Raw genomic sequence first — 12,489 nt, forward strand, 5'->3', positions numbered from 1 at the left:
ACCTAAAAGTAGGCAGCACACACTCTGCTCGTCTGGTCACATTCTGCAGGCAGGGCGGCACCCAGAGAGCGGCAAGCAGTAAAGCACTCACCAATGGCAGCGACACTCGGGTCCAGGAGTGGCACTGTGGTACTAAGGCAACAGTGGGGTCCAGGCAGGCGTTAGAGATCACCGCAGGGTAGGAACGGCTCCAATGCACAACGTCTGCAGGTGGCACGGCAGCAGAAGTGGATCCGAGTTAGCAATTGCGGCAAGAGCTCCCCAGAGTCCCCAGGTGGGCCAGGCCACCATCGGGGCCGCAAGCGGAGCGAAATCGGCCAAGGCCCCTTCATGTGCAGCAGCCAATGTGGGACAGAACGTGGGCACCTCCACAGCACCAGCGCAGCCCGGGAACGCGGCGGCAGTGCAGCTCCTCTTCGATAGCACAGCCGGTCAGGGGATTGCGGCGTTCAGGCTTTCACCGCAGCGAGGAGCGCAAACATTCGCCAGGGCAGGTCAAAGTTTAGCAGGCAGGGTGACGTTCAGGGAGCAGCAGGTGACGGAGGACAGAGCGTGTGAGGATTCCCCCAGGGCGTAGGAGCGTCTCTGGATAGCCTAGGAAGACAAATCAGGCCCAAAGACTCACCACGTGGTAGAAATGTCGGAGGGTCTCCACGTATTAGGTGAGCTCGTTGGCAGAAGGGCTGGTCCGGTGTCAGCGAGGGCAGAGGGGAGTCCAGGAGAACCAGGCCGCAGTCAGGGCTCACGGTGGAGGCCCACCGGTAATGGCCGCTTGGTAAGTGAGGCTCAGTGGAGGACGTCACGTGGGCGCTACAATGGCGCTGATGCGGCCCGGAGCTAAAGCGCTGGTGCAGTCCAGGCTAGCCTCACAAGGTGAATAGGAGGCCGGGACTGTGACGGCGGGCCTCCGTCGCAATTGGAGCGGGCCGCGGTGGGAGCTGCTCAGGTCCGGGGCCCGGCGGCCGGTTGGGGGCTCAATGACGCGGTGTAGACTCGGCTCCACCGCCAATCCAAACGGCAGTCAGTAGCAGGGTCACGGCAGAGTGGAGAGCCGCGGCCAAGTGGAGAGGCGAGCAAGGAGAGAGTTGTGGAGCACTAGGAGCCGCAGGCCCAGAAGCCGGGGCGTCGCGCAGGCGGCACCCCGGCAGTACAGCGGCCGCAGCCCATCCACTCAGAGCAGCGCAGCTCGGGAGGCTAGCTGGTCAAGAAGGTGTCGGCAGCCAGGAATGCCACCAGCCGGGTTCCGGGCGGGCAATACAGGATCCGCTCCGCTATCCCGGCACCGGATAGGTCACCAGCAGCAGGGGCAATCAGTTATGGATCTGGAGCTCCGATGTAGACGACATATTGGCCGCAGCGGGACCGCCACCTCCCAGGTCGTTTTCTCCCCGTAGGGCAGCAGGAACCATGGCAAAGTCAGCACCGGAGCAGGCACTGGGGTCCGCAACGGGCCCCCCCCCCCCCCCGATATTTAGGGGGTCCCAGGTGCTGAAAAACGGATGGAATTAGGCGGATGAGCAGGCGGGGGTCAGGAGCCGCTTTAGTGAGAGACCATCTCCGCCGGCTGCTAGCCCTTACTTGCAGCTAGATGACTTTTAAGTGGAGCTAAAGAATTATCCTCAAGCCATTTGACAAATTTAGTCCATCTACTAGCATAAATGTATTTGGTGGAGTGTTTTCTGTAACATAAAATAATCACCACCACTTCAGGATTAAGAGAAAAAGAACTCAGGTTGTCCTGTTCAAAATCCAGGAATGTAGGTGCAGGCTCTGAAGGTGGGAGTGTAGATCTGCACATGTGACTTCGAGAGGTCTGCCCTGTGAGGGAAATGAAGCAAGTACACATGGAGAAGTAAATTAGGTCTGCATACCACACCCTTCTAGGACAGTCTGTTGCAATCAATATAACTTGGGCCCAGACTAGGTGAATGTTCCTCAGCACTTGAGGAATCAAGGTTATGGGAGAGAAAGCAAACAGAAGGTGAGAGCTCCAGCTCAATTGAAACGTATACTCCAATGCTTGCTGCATTGGATATTGGAGGCTGACGAACGGCGGGCAGTGGGTGTTCTCTTAAGGGGCTAAGAGGTCTATCTCGGGAGTCCCCCATAGCTGGAAAATGTAGAACACCACTTCTTGATGGAGACATCACTCGTGATCGGCAGAGTAATGCCAGCTGAGATGGTCAGCATGTATGCTGAGCACTACCCAAATCTGATACTTCCAAACCAATGTCTGAAAGCTTCTCTGCAGATAGGAGACTACGCCACTCCCCCTTGCTTGTTGACGTACCACATCACTGTAGTGGTGTCGGTCAAAACCTTTTTTGTCAAAAACCTAGACACACTGAAAGCATAGTGTAGGGAGAAAACCTTGAAAGCCAGATGGATTGTACCCAATTCAAATAGACTGATGTGTAGGAATCTGTTCTTCTAGATATTAAAGGCCTTTAATTTTTAATTCCTCCAGATGTACACCAAAGCGCCAGGATGCCCTCTGGGTGACAGGACTGCGCTCTATAAGTATACAAAATAAATAAATAAATACACCAAACCCTAAAATGGGAGGATACTTAATTACTGTGGCCATTGGATAGGGTGACTTAAACAGGTTCTCTTGAGAGAGGGTACAGTTTTCCATCCACACTGTAAATTCTTTGCAGTGTCTCTGGAGATCTTGATGGGTGCTTGTTGATCTCCATCGTGCTGGAACCAATTCCTTTGGTGGCACCCTTGGAGGGTCCTCATATGCCAGCATGCCTGACTAACCGAATGCATGATGTATGAACCCAACAGGCATAAGACTTAAGGACTGGAATTGCTCCTCCATTTTGAAACATCCAAATCACACCTGGATTGTTTTGAACCCTCCAAGGAGGAGAGAAGAAGATTGATGTGGTATTCAGTACGGACTTGTTGATTCAAAAGCTGAGGTCGTACCACAACGGAGTTGTTACCTGCAAGTGGTGAGACACTATTTCTAGAGAGCCTGGCCTTGATGAGCCAATTGTCCAGGCAATGATCAACTAAAATTTCAAATTGTCTGAGATGTGTTGCCACCACCACCATCACCTTTGTGAACACTCGAAGGGTGGAAGTGAGACCTAACAGAAGAATTGCAAACTGATTATGTTGGGATCAGCCTATAAAGCGAAGATTCCTCCTGTGTGGCTGCGGTATGGGAATGTGGAAGTAGGCATCCTTCAAGTCGACGGACACCACCCAGTCTTCTGCTATGAGCAATAGAAGAAACTGAGCTAGGAACAGCATTCTGAGCTTTTCCTGCATGAGTAACCAGGTCAGCATCTGGGGGTCTTGGATCGGATGCAAACCGCCGTACTTTTTTGAGATAAGGAAATATTGTGAATAGTATCCCCGACTGTTCGTGTTCAGGGATCAACTCCATACCGCCCTTTAGATTAAGAATTAGACACCCATTTGTAAAAGCTGGGGATGTTCCTGAGGCACAAGATGTGGATGAGGGGTCAGAGGGGGAAAAGGCAGGGGAGATTGTAGAGATCTGATGTTCCAGACCTCCAAAGATGTAGAAATTGAGACATGCTTCCTTCCACTGCTAAAGTGTGGTGCAAGAAGGGGCAACTAAGGCTGCTTTCCCGTGCAGGCTGAGGAAGAGGAGGAGAGGTGGACGGAGGAAGTAGGAGGGCTCAGTCGAACTCTAGTACATCCTCTGTAACCTTTGGAAGAGGGATTTTAAAACTGCTGTTGTGTCTGAAATTGTGCCGAATATTGCAGTCGGCTTCAAAATGAGAATCCCCTGCGACTCGAAATCTCTTAAATTGCCGGTAGTCTCTAGTCTTTGTTTGAAGGCAAAGTGAACATGCTGAAGCTCTACTCTTGTTAACTCGTTTTAAAACAGAATCTGCTTTTGCTCTAAAAAGTGCACTATAAAATGGTAAATTCATAAGAGTATTCTGGACATCTTGGGAAAGACCAGAGTTTAATAACCAGGTGTGGCGTTGTATTGACACTGATGTGCCCATAACCCTTGCGACAGATGTGTTAAGACCTGATTGAACGATTTGTCTATCTGTCACTTGACCAACACTAATTAGTTCAGAAAAATTAGCCTGGTCTTCTGAAGATGCATTTTGAATGGTTTTCTGTGCTGAGTCTAGTAATATATGAATGTGTCTGCCTAAGATGCATTTTACATTTGAAGATTTCAGTGCCATGCTACCTGACCAGAATATGTTTTTGTACACTATTCCATATTCTTGGATTCTCTGCCAGTGGCAGCCAATGGGAAAGAACCAGGAGTCAACTGTGATAAGCAAAAGGCTTGAACTACCAAACTCTCAGGAGGCAGACGTGACGGCAGGGATACTGGTTATCCAGGGATAGGTTTGTAGCGTCTTGCTATTGATCTGGAGACCGCTGTAGCAGTGGTAGGTTTGTCTCATACTGATAGGGTGGGTTCGGTAAAATCCTCATTAAAAAGTAGCAAAGGTTCTGAGGTATGTGATGTAGAATGCAACACCTCTACCAATATATTAAACTTTACTTGTGTGGTCCGTAAAGGTAAGTAACATCTCAATTGATTTTTGTACCACTGAATAAGTCAGTTCTGGGGTTGGAAGACCTGTTGAGGACAAACATTCTCATCCTGAGACGTGTCCAGACAGCTAGCTTTCATTAAAACTTAATCTGGATCAATGGAAAATTCTTTATCATGTTCAAATTTTTGGGATATACCATCTCCAAAGAGGAAACATTTCTCTTCCACCAATCTTTGTTCCTCTCTCTGGGATCTATGGATTGGCAATGCAATGCACCTTTGGGAGAGTCAACAGACTGACAACAATGGTGTCTGTGGAGAAGGTTGCAGTGCTAGGGACTGGATTGCTAATGGAGCCAGTTGCACGCCAGTGGAGTCAGTTTCTGTGCCAGCAGCTGTAGGAACAGTGAACAGTTTTCCTCCAGTGATAAAGGAAGAATTAACTGAGGCATCGTCGTGGTCTGAAACGTGATTGCCGAGTCGGCGAGGGATATTGGGCCAGTGCCATAAAAGGCACGAAAGGTGCTTGCTGGTATGGGGTAGGAATGTCTCTCAGTGCTTAGGCCAAGGGACCCATTGGGCCGGATGGGGCACCCAATAGCATCATGGGTCTGTGGAAAATACAAAACACTGCATCCAGGAATTGGCTCAGATCTGTGCCTAGATTCGCAAAGGAAGGGTACACGGGTGTCATCCTTTGGTCGAGTGAATACCACCACAGGATTAAGCAGATCCACTGGAGATCATACTGGAAGTGGTGTCACAAGTGCCAGAGCAGGTTGCTCAGAGCGTGTCAGTTGGGGTGGTGTTATCTAAGCTGGCGCCAGAGGGACCTCTTCTTCATCTTCATCAGTGTGTGGCTGTGAGGTCAACAACTTCAGAGACTTGTCTTAAGGATCGATGACCGGATCCATGACATTGCTTCTTCTTGGAAGAACTAGAAGAGTGAGGCGAAGGAAATTTAGAGCTTGGACAGGATTTTTTTCGACCTTCTCATCTCATGCTCCGTTAATGAAAAGTTTAGCTTTCCTTTCCTTCAATGCCTTGGCAGTCAACAAGCATCAAAGTCAACGTCCGATCTTGGGGGCACCAAAGACAAATTTCCTGAGGGTCAGTGATGGACATTCAACCCTCACAGTCTCGACATGGTTTGAAGCCGGACTTACTTGGTAGAGACCTGACTCAAGAAAACTGCCTCCAATTTTTTTCTTTTTGAAGAAAACTTCAAACTATCGACAGATCTCCTGAGGGCTGCTGAAGAGCTCCATTCGGAAGAGCTCTGTATCGTGTCGAAGATACAGGGGAAAAAGAGAGAACGGACATCATGCAGACGGGGAGCATTATGGCTCCAGTGACGTCATACAAGGAAACAGGCGGAGCCATTTGATACTAGCTATTGAAACGTTTCCATTCCAAGCTGGCGCATGGAGATATTAAAAAGTTGAGCAATCTGAAGGTAGACGTAATCATCAGAAGAACTGCATACTAAATACCAAAGGGATCGCGTTAAATGGGGGCACTAGGATACTGTAAATCTGCAGACACAGCCCAGTGAGTACATTGTGTTTTTAAGACGTTATTAGGTGGCCGACGGACGTACCATGCGTTGGGGTGACGGCTAGTTTAAAATCTGCAGCTTGTTTAGGGAGTTTGGGCAAAGTTCAACTGTAGCAGCATCACTGGGGCACAAGGGACACACCAGAGACACAAACCTGTGATGTAGGGGATTGGACTCCAAACAATTGGACTAGATGACACACCCTTAAATTGCTGACATGAAACACCAATGGGCAAGGGAGTAAAATTGAATGAGATCTGGTAACTAAAGTGCTGGCAAGATATGCAGGAGATGTAGAGTTTCTACAAGAGACATACATTAAAGGCTCGGAGACATCCTAGTAGAGGGAAAAATAAAGTAGCAAGCCTTCTGGATACACAACTACTCCCAGAGGAGTACCGATTCTTATTAAAAAAGCAATAGCCTTCCACCCAACACAGGTATTGACAGATGACTTAGAAAAGATACATAGATGAATTGGGGGACTGGGAACGGGAAATGCTGGCATTAGTCAATGTATACATCCCGCAGGAACTCCAAACTGACATCCCACGGCACTGGAGGGGTGGCGGCGGGGTGCTTGTGGATCTACAGCAGGCCATGACCGTCCTTAGAGAGGACTTTTATAGAACATTACATCCACAGCTAGATAAGACAGATTTGCAAACTCCTGTTAGGTAAACTTGAGAACTTCCTACAAGTAATGGGAATAGGGGATATCTGGAGAACATTAAATAGGATACACAGGCGCTTCTACTATTCTGGAGCCTATCACACCCACTCCCGATTGGACTACTTCTTCATCCCATTAGCAAAACTCCATAGATTCATAGAAGCTGAATATAAGGTGAGAGGAATATTATATCACTCCCATCAGAGTATCAAATTAGAAAGGACCAAGACAGGGGCAGCGGTAGTGGAGAATGGCCATGTTGCATCGGACAAATATAAAGGAAGTTGAATACCTAGATGAGGTCACAGACCTCTACTTCAATTGAGAATAACAGCAAAAGACACTGCAATACTGTGGGAGGCGTACCAGGACATGATAAGGAGAGTGATAAAATCAGGCAAAGTTGAGAACAAAAGGGAGAGAACTCTATGCCTACACCTAGAAAGAGCTGGTTGACAGAGGAAGAATATGTCCAAGTGCCCACAGAGGAACTAAAGGAACACATGATCCTTAAAACAGATTGTTTTGACTTAGTCGGTGGGCAGTGCAATGTATAAAGCCAAACAGAAACAGGTATAAGAAGCAGGTCATAAAGCAGGAAAACTTCAAGCATTAATCTGTAATAGGGAAAACGTTAAGACTCACATCAGGTAATAGTCCCGGAAGACAGCACAGTTATGGCAGACTACATGCAGGGATTCTATACAGAGAAAACAAGACTACTGACATCCTAACTGCAGCAGTTCACCTGGGATTGCCCAGATAGTAGGTTGGAGAGGGTCAAGGCCCTGGAGCTCAAAGGCAACTATATGAAGTAGGTGGTAGACTTGTCTCTTACACAATCGCAGTCTGGGGAAGTGCTGGGCCTGAAGCGGCTTCTGGTGCAGCTCCTCAAGAAAATGTCAAGCAGGATAACTACAACGCTACATGAGATGTATGTTGAGGCATACAGCAGGGGAGAACTCTCCCAGGAACCTATGCACTGACTGCAATGCTCATTCTAATACCCAAGGTAGGAAAACCCAGAGACAGATGGGATTCATACCAGCAAATGTCACTACTCAATGTAGACAATAAAGTATTAGCCAAAGTACTGGCAAATAGGTTGTAGGGAATGATCTCAGATCAGTATGAAGGTAACATCCTAGTATATTCGGCAGAACGAGAGGTATACCTAGTAAGACCTGAGATATTCGCAGTCTCTAGAAGATCCTCAGGATAGTCCTGAGAAATCCCTGATCCCCGACAGTTGAATGGCCTATAAACAAAGAGCTACCCTTGCCTCTCGTGTTCCCACCTCACACTTTTAATATCTAGGAAAATGGATATCTGAATACGAGAGGACGCTCTGTAGAGACAATCTGGCCTCGTAGCTCTATGGACTCGAATGATATAAAACACTGGAGGACACTACCGCTCTTTATTATGGACTTGGCGGCGGTATTTAAAATATTCGCACAACCCAGATTTAACTATATACTGCAAAATAGGTCATAGGGCTCCTGGATGCCTTCTTCCTCATCAGAAATGGATTGATGCGCCTACTATGGCTGGATGGCCCACGAATGATAGTGTGCTCACCCTCCAACGATCTGTCTATGATGGGGCATAGTGCTATATAACATTTGTAAATATTACAGGGCAGCCCAGGTTAGCACCATAAATGAATGGGTTTATGCACCACTAGACAAACCTGCATTTAGAATGGATTTGGCTTAGCTGGGAAAGAAAGACTACCTACATGTATTCTATGGCGGATGGTGGAAGCAGACATCCCACCCGCAACAGTCCTTGCCATCTGGCATAAGCTGAATACAGAAATGGGGTGGGACAGGAGACTGAAAGCGAAAAAAACTGTGGCTGGGCATGAGACTAAACCTCATCACAAGGCTATTCGGGTATAAAAAGCAAATGGGACAGAATAGGGGTCTCCTCCATGGATGACATATGGAATGCTTATGTTATTGTATCCTTTGAACACCTGAGGGTCGAATATATTAAAATGACACAAACATTGAAATACTTACAATTGCACCATGCATTACAAGCAAGGATCCCACCAAAGAAGACTTACACCTAGAGAGCAGGTTACTTGTGGCTATGAAGGCTATCTCACTCACGTATGACACACTGATGAGGAACATCAAAGGAGAATTAGGACAGCTAAGGACACATTGGCAAAGAGAGGGAGGGGTATTGGATGAGGGCGATTTGAGGGATGAGCTACAACTCACAGGAGAAGTGGCCATGAAGGCGAGCTTCCGCTTAATCCAAATGAAAGTCCCACATAGAATTTACTATACTGGAGTGCTTCTGCACAGAACCTAAAGGTCTAGGGTTGACAAATTTATGCTTATTAACTGTGGTTTCCTCCACACACAATGTAAATGCCCTCAACTCCTAATATATATGGGTAGGAGTCAAACAATAGAAGAGGTCACAGGATTACGTACTGATACACAAGCTCCATTGGTAATATTGTAAATGTAAAGGGACTCATACACAACACCTGTGGAAAAGTAAATTTTGCCATGTTATGTGTGCCTACGTGTTCCCCATCTTATGTTATATGTGCATGATCAATATGCATGTATTCCTCTCTGATCGATTAAAGACGCAATTACAGTTGTGTCCATCTCTAGTATGCCAGTTTCCAGTCCTCGTGAATACAACGAATATTAGGCCTATGTAAAGCTACGTTGCCACGTTTTATAGTGTGCACGTTAATTCATTGAATTATCCCCGTTTCTAGGCCTCAAAAGGGCCCGGACTCAGTTTCAGCTCCTGTTTCCTGAACCCTCTCCGAGGAGCGATACAGCCCCCACCTGTATCCCTGACCCTTAGCTTACTTTCATGCCTCGCAGTGCCCGGCTAGGCCTGGCTCTGCCTCCCAGTCTGCCAAGAGTATGTTATGTTTCTAGTTATCAGTCCAGCCCTCCTTCTCTGCATTCCTAAACTACTGAATCGCATCAATAGTTTCCGTCATAGTCTAGCCTTTATGTCTCCATGTAAGAGAAATACTGTATTAATATTCATAGAATATTCCTCGCACACGCAATACATTTAGAATAATGAATGCACCAGTCTTAGTGTCTGTTAGCCTTTACCCTGATAACTTTTGGATTCTATCAACATGTACTATAAACACCAGATACTAGATATGCCTAGGTACATGTCGCTCTGACCCTCCAGACTTTCGTCTCCTCTTCTAGTGCAGAAGTCATAGCCCCCAGTTCTCCCTGGTAACACGTCATTGCCAGCTTGCGCGCACCACTAGGTTAGAGGTCCCAGCTGCTCAGGTAGCCCCCTCCATGTTTCCGCCCCGTTTATGACATATTCTGTTACGTTTGCATCACATGTCTATGTATACGCCCTGTACACACCTCTTGTTACACCCACTTTATGCCTTATCTTTCGCGACTGCTACAAACTCCGCCTACTGCTACGCCTACTATATTGAATGCAATGTAATTGTTTTTAGTATATATATTAATGCACTGTTATTAAAAGCCAGCCAATTCCCAGATCCTGCCGCCGGCAGCTGCCATCCTATTCCCATGCAGGCTGTCCTGTTCCTGTCCTTTATGCTTGATTAAAGCCTGTCAACTTCAGCTACCTCGAATCTTGACTCTTATTTATTGAGCTACCTGTTTATTGATTATAGTCAAAAATAGATCCGGTAATAATTTATTTATTTACCACACACCATGTAAACAATTATTGACCAACCTTAGAGCAAAAGAAAGAAATTACACAAACGTGGGGCAGCACACTATGTCTGAGCCTACAAGACTAGATAGCTAGAATGGGCCTGTGTAGAGCACCGGAAAAGGTAGTCCATGATGAAAGATGTCTAAAAAAATGTGAAAAAAATATATGTAAGTGAAATGGAGGAACTGAAAAGAGACAATGATGGCGAAGTAGAGATACCACAGATTGGAGGAGAGACGGCAAAGGGACAAAAAAGACACACAGTTACCTGGAACCACGGAGAATAGAGGGAAGATGCACCTAAAGGAACTGTGTCTGCAACATACAACTGGGGGGAGTGGGGTGGTGGAAGTGAGTAGGCGTGGACCACTGCATTGTTTTGCAAGTTATTACATGACTACTTAATCAATCGAAAACCCTACTAAAATATATATATTTTTTTTAAAACTGTCATTTGTGACTACACTGGTTTATCACTAGAGGTATGAGAGCAATTGGTGATAAAGTGCATGCAAATTTCTTTGATTATTGCATCGACAGGGCCATATCTTGGGAACAGTGTTGTATATGACTAAATGAAAGGTCGACATTTTCTTTTTTCTGGAGTTGCAAACAGATCGATCTCTGAAGTACCCTGCTGCCTGAACACATCTTTGGTTATTATAAAACAGGGGGTAACCCAATTATAGTCAAAGGACCTGGGTATCAAGTATTATAGTCAAGAGTTGGTCCTAGACATTCATTCAACATGCACAAGATAATGATATCCTTCAATTGATTTCTTTTGTCACCAATAGATTCAATCCATTATGGTCGATATAGAACACAACATGATAGATATATTAGCCCAGATTATCAATAGGTACAGGAAAGCACACATAAAACCAATACGTCTCACCAAAGTCCAAAAGACTTTCTTATTTAATATATTTTTTGAAAAAGGCAAATCTAAAATACAAATATTTACAAATGGGGTTTCACTATCAGTTGGTGTGCACAGAAAAGAGTGAAAGTAAGTGCTCATGTGAATGATCAAGAAGATCTATGAAAGAATATAGGATTTGTTGATATGAAAAAACACAAGTGAACCCTAACTCTGGTCATCCAAACGATAGTCTTTAGTTCTATCAATATAGAAACTCACCGCCCTCTTGGGCTCCAGACGGTGTAACCTCTCCTCCTCTTTGGAAGGGTGAGGGGGAAGGATAAAAGGTAGGAAGGGTAATAGATTGACCTAGGTGGAAGGGAGACACCATCTTGGGGAGAAAAGCAGCCCTGGTCCTAAGAACCATTCGATCAGCATGAATGGTCAGGAACGGGGGCTTGGAACTCAGAGCTTGAAGCTCACTTACCCTCCTTGCCGAGGTGATTGCAACCAGGAAGACTGCCTTAAAAGACAAAAGTCTCATGGGACACTTGTGCAAGGGTTCGAAGGGAGAACCCATCAAGTAGGTTAACACAAGATTTAAATTCCACTGAGGAACAATAAAAGGAGAAGGAGGGAACTTATTTGTGAGCCCCTTCAAAAATCTCAGAACTACAGGAGATTTGAAAAGAAACGGCTGGTCCGGCAAACAGAGAAATGCCGACAATGCCGTAAGGTAGCCCTTCACCGTAGCAACAGCAAAACCTTGCTGCGCCAAAGAAAGAGCAAACTGTAGTATATCAGATAAATAGGCTTTCAAAGGGTCAACAGACTTCTCCCCACACCAAGGGACACATTTAGCCCATCTGTAAGAATAAATGGACTTAGTGGAGTCACGCCTAGCTGATAATATGACATCCACCACATCGTGTGGGAGAGAAAAAGAGTTCAGGTTGCCCCGTTCAATCTCCAGGCATGAAGGTGTAATGTCTGGAGGTGGGGGTGTAGAACCTGCCCCTCCATCTGAGAGAGGAGATCTGCTCTGAACGGGAGACGGAGAGGCGGGCGAGAGGAGAGGTGGAGAAGGTCTGTATCCCACACCCTTCTTGGCCAATCCGGGGCGATCAAAATAACTTGGGCCCGGTCCTGGCGAATCTTCCTCAGAACCC

At 46.5% G+C, this 12,489-nt stretch overlaps 1 protein-coding gene across 5 annotated transcripts in view; it reads right to left on the minus strand.

Moving 5' to 3' along the window:
* GGNBP2 (gametogenetin binding protein 2) overlaps positions 1 to 12,489 on the minus strand; it is a 668,014-nt gene that overhangs the window by 82,375 nt on the left and 573,150 nt on the right. The gene's annotated exons all lie outside the window — the stretch shown is intronic.

The sequence above is a fragment of the Lissotriton helveticus genome, chromosome 3_1 (assembly GCF_964261635.1).
Source record: "Lissotriton helveticus chromosome 3_1, aLisHel1.1, whole genome shotgun sequence".
Classification (NCBI taxonomy): Eukaryota; Metazoa; Chordata; class Amphibia; order Caudata; family Salamandridae; genus Lissotriton; species Lissotriton helveticus.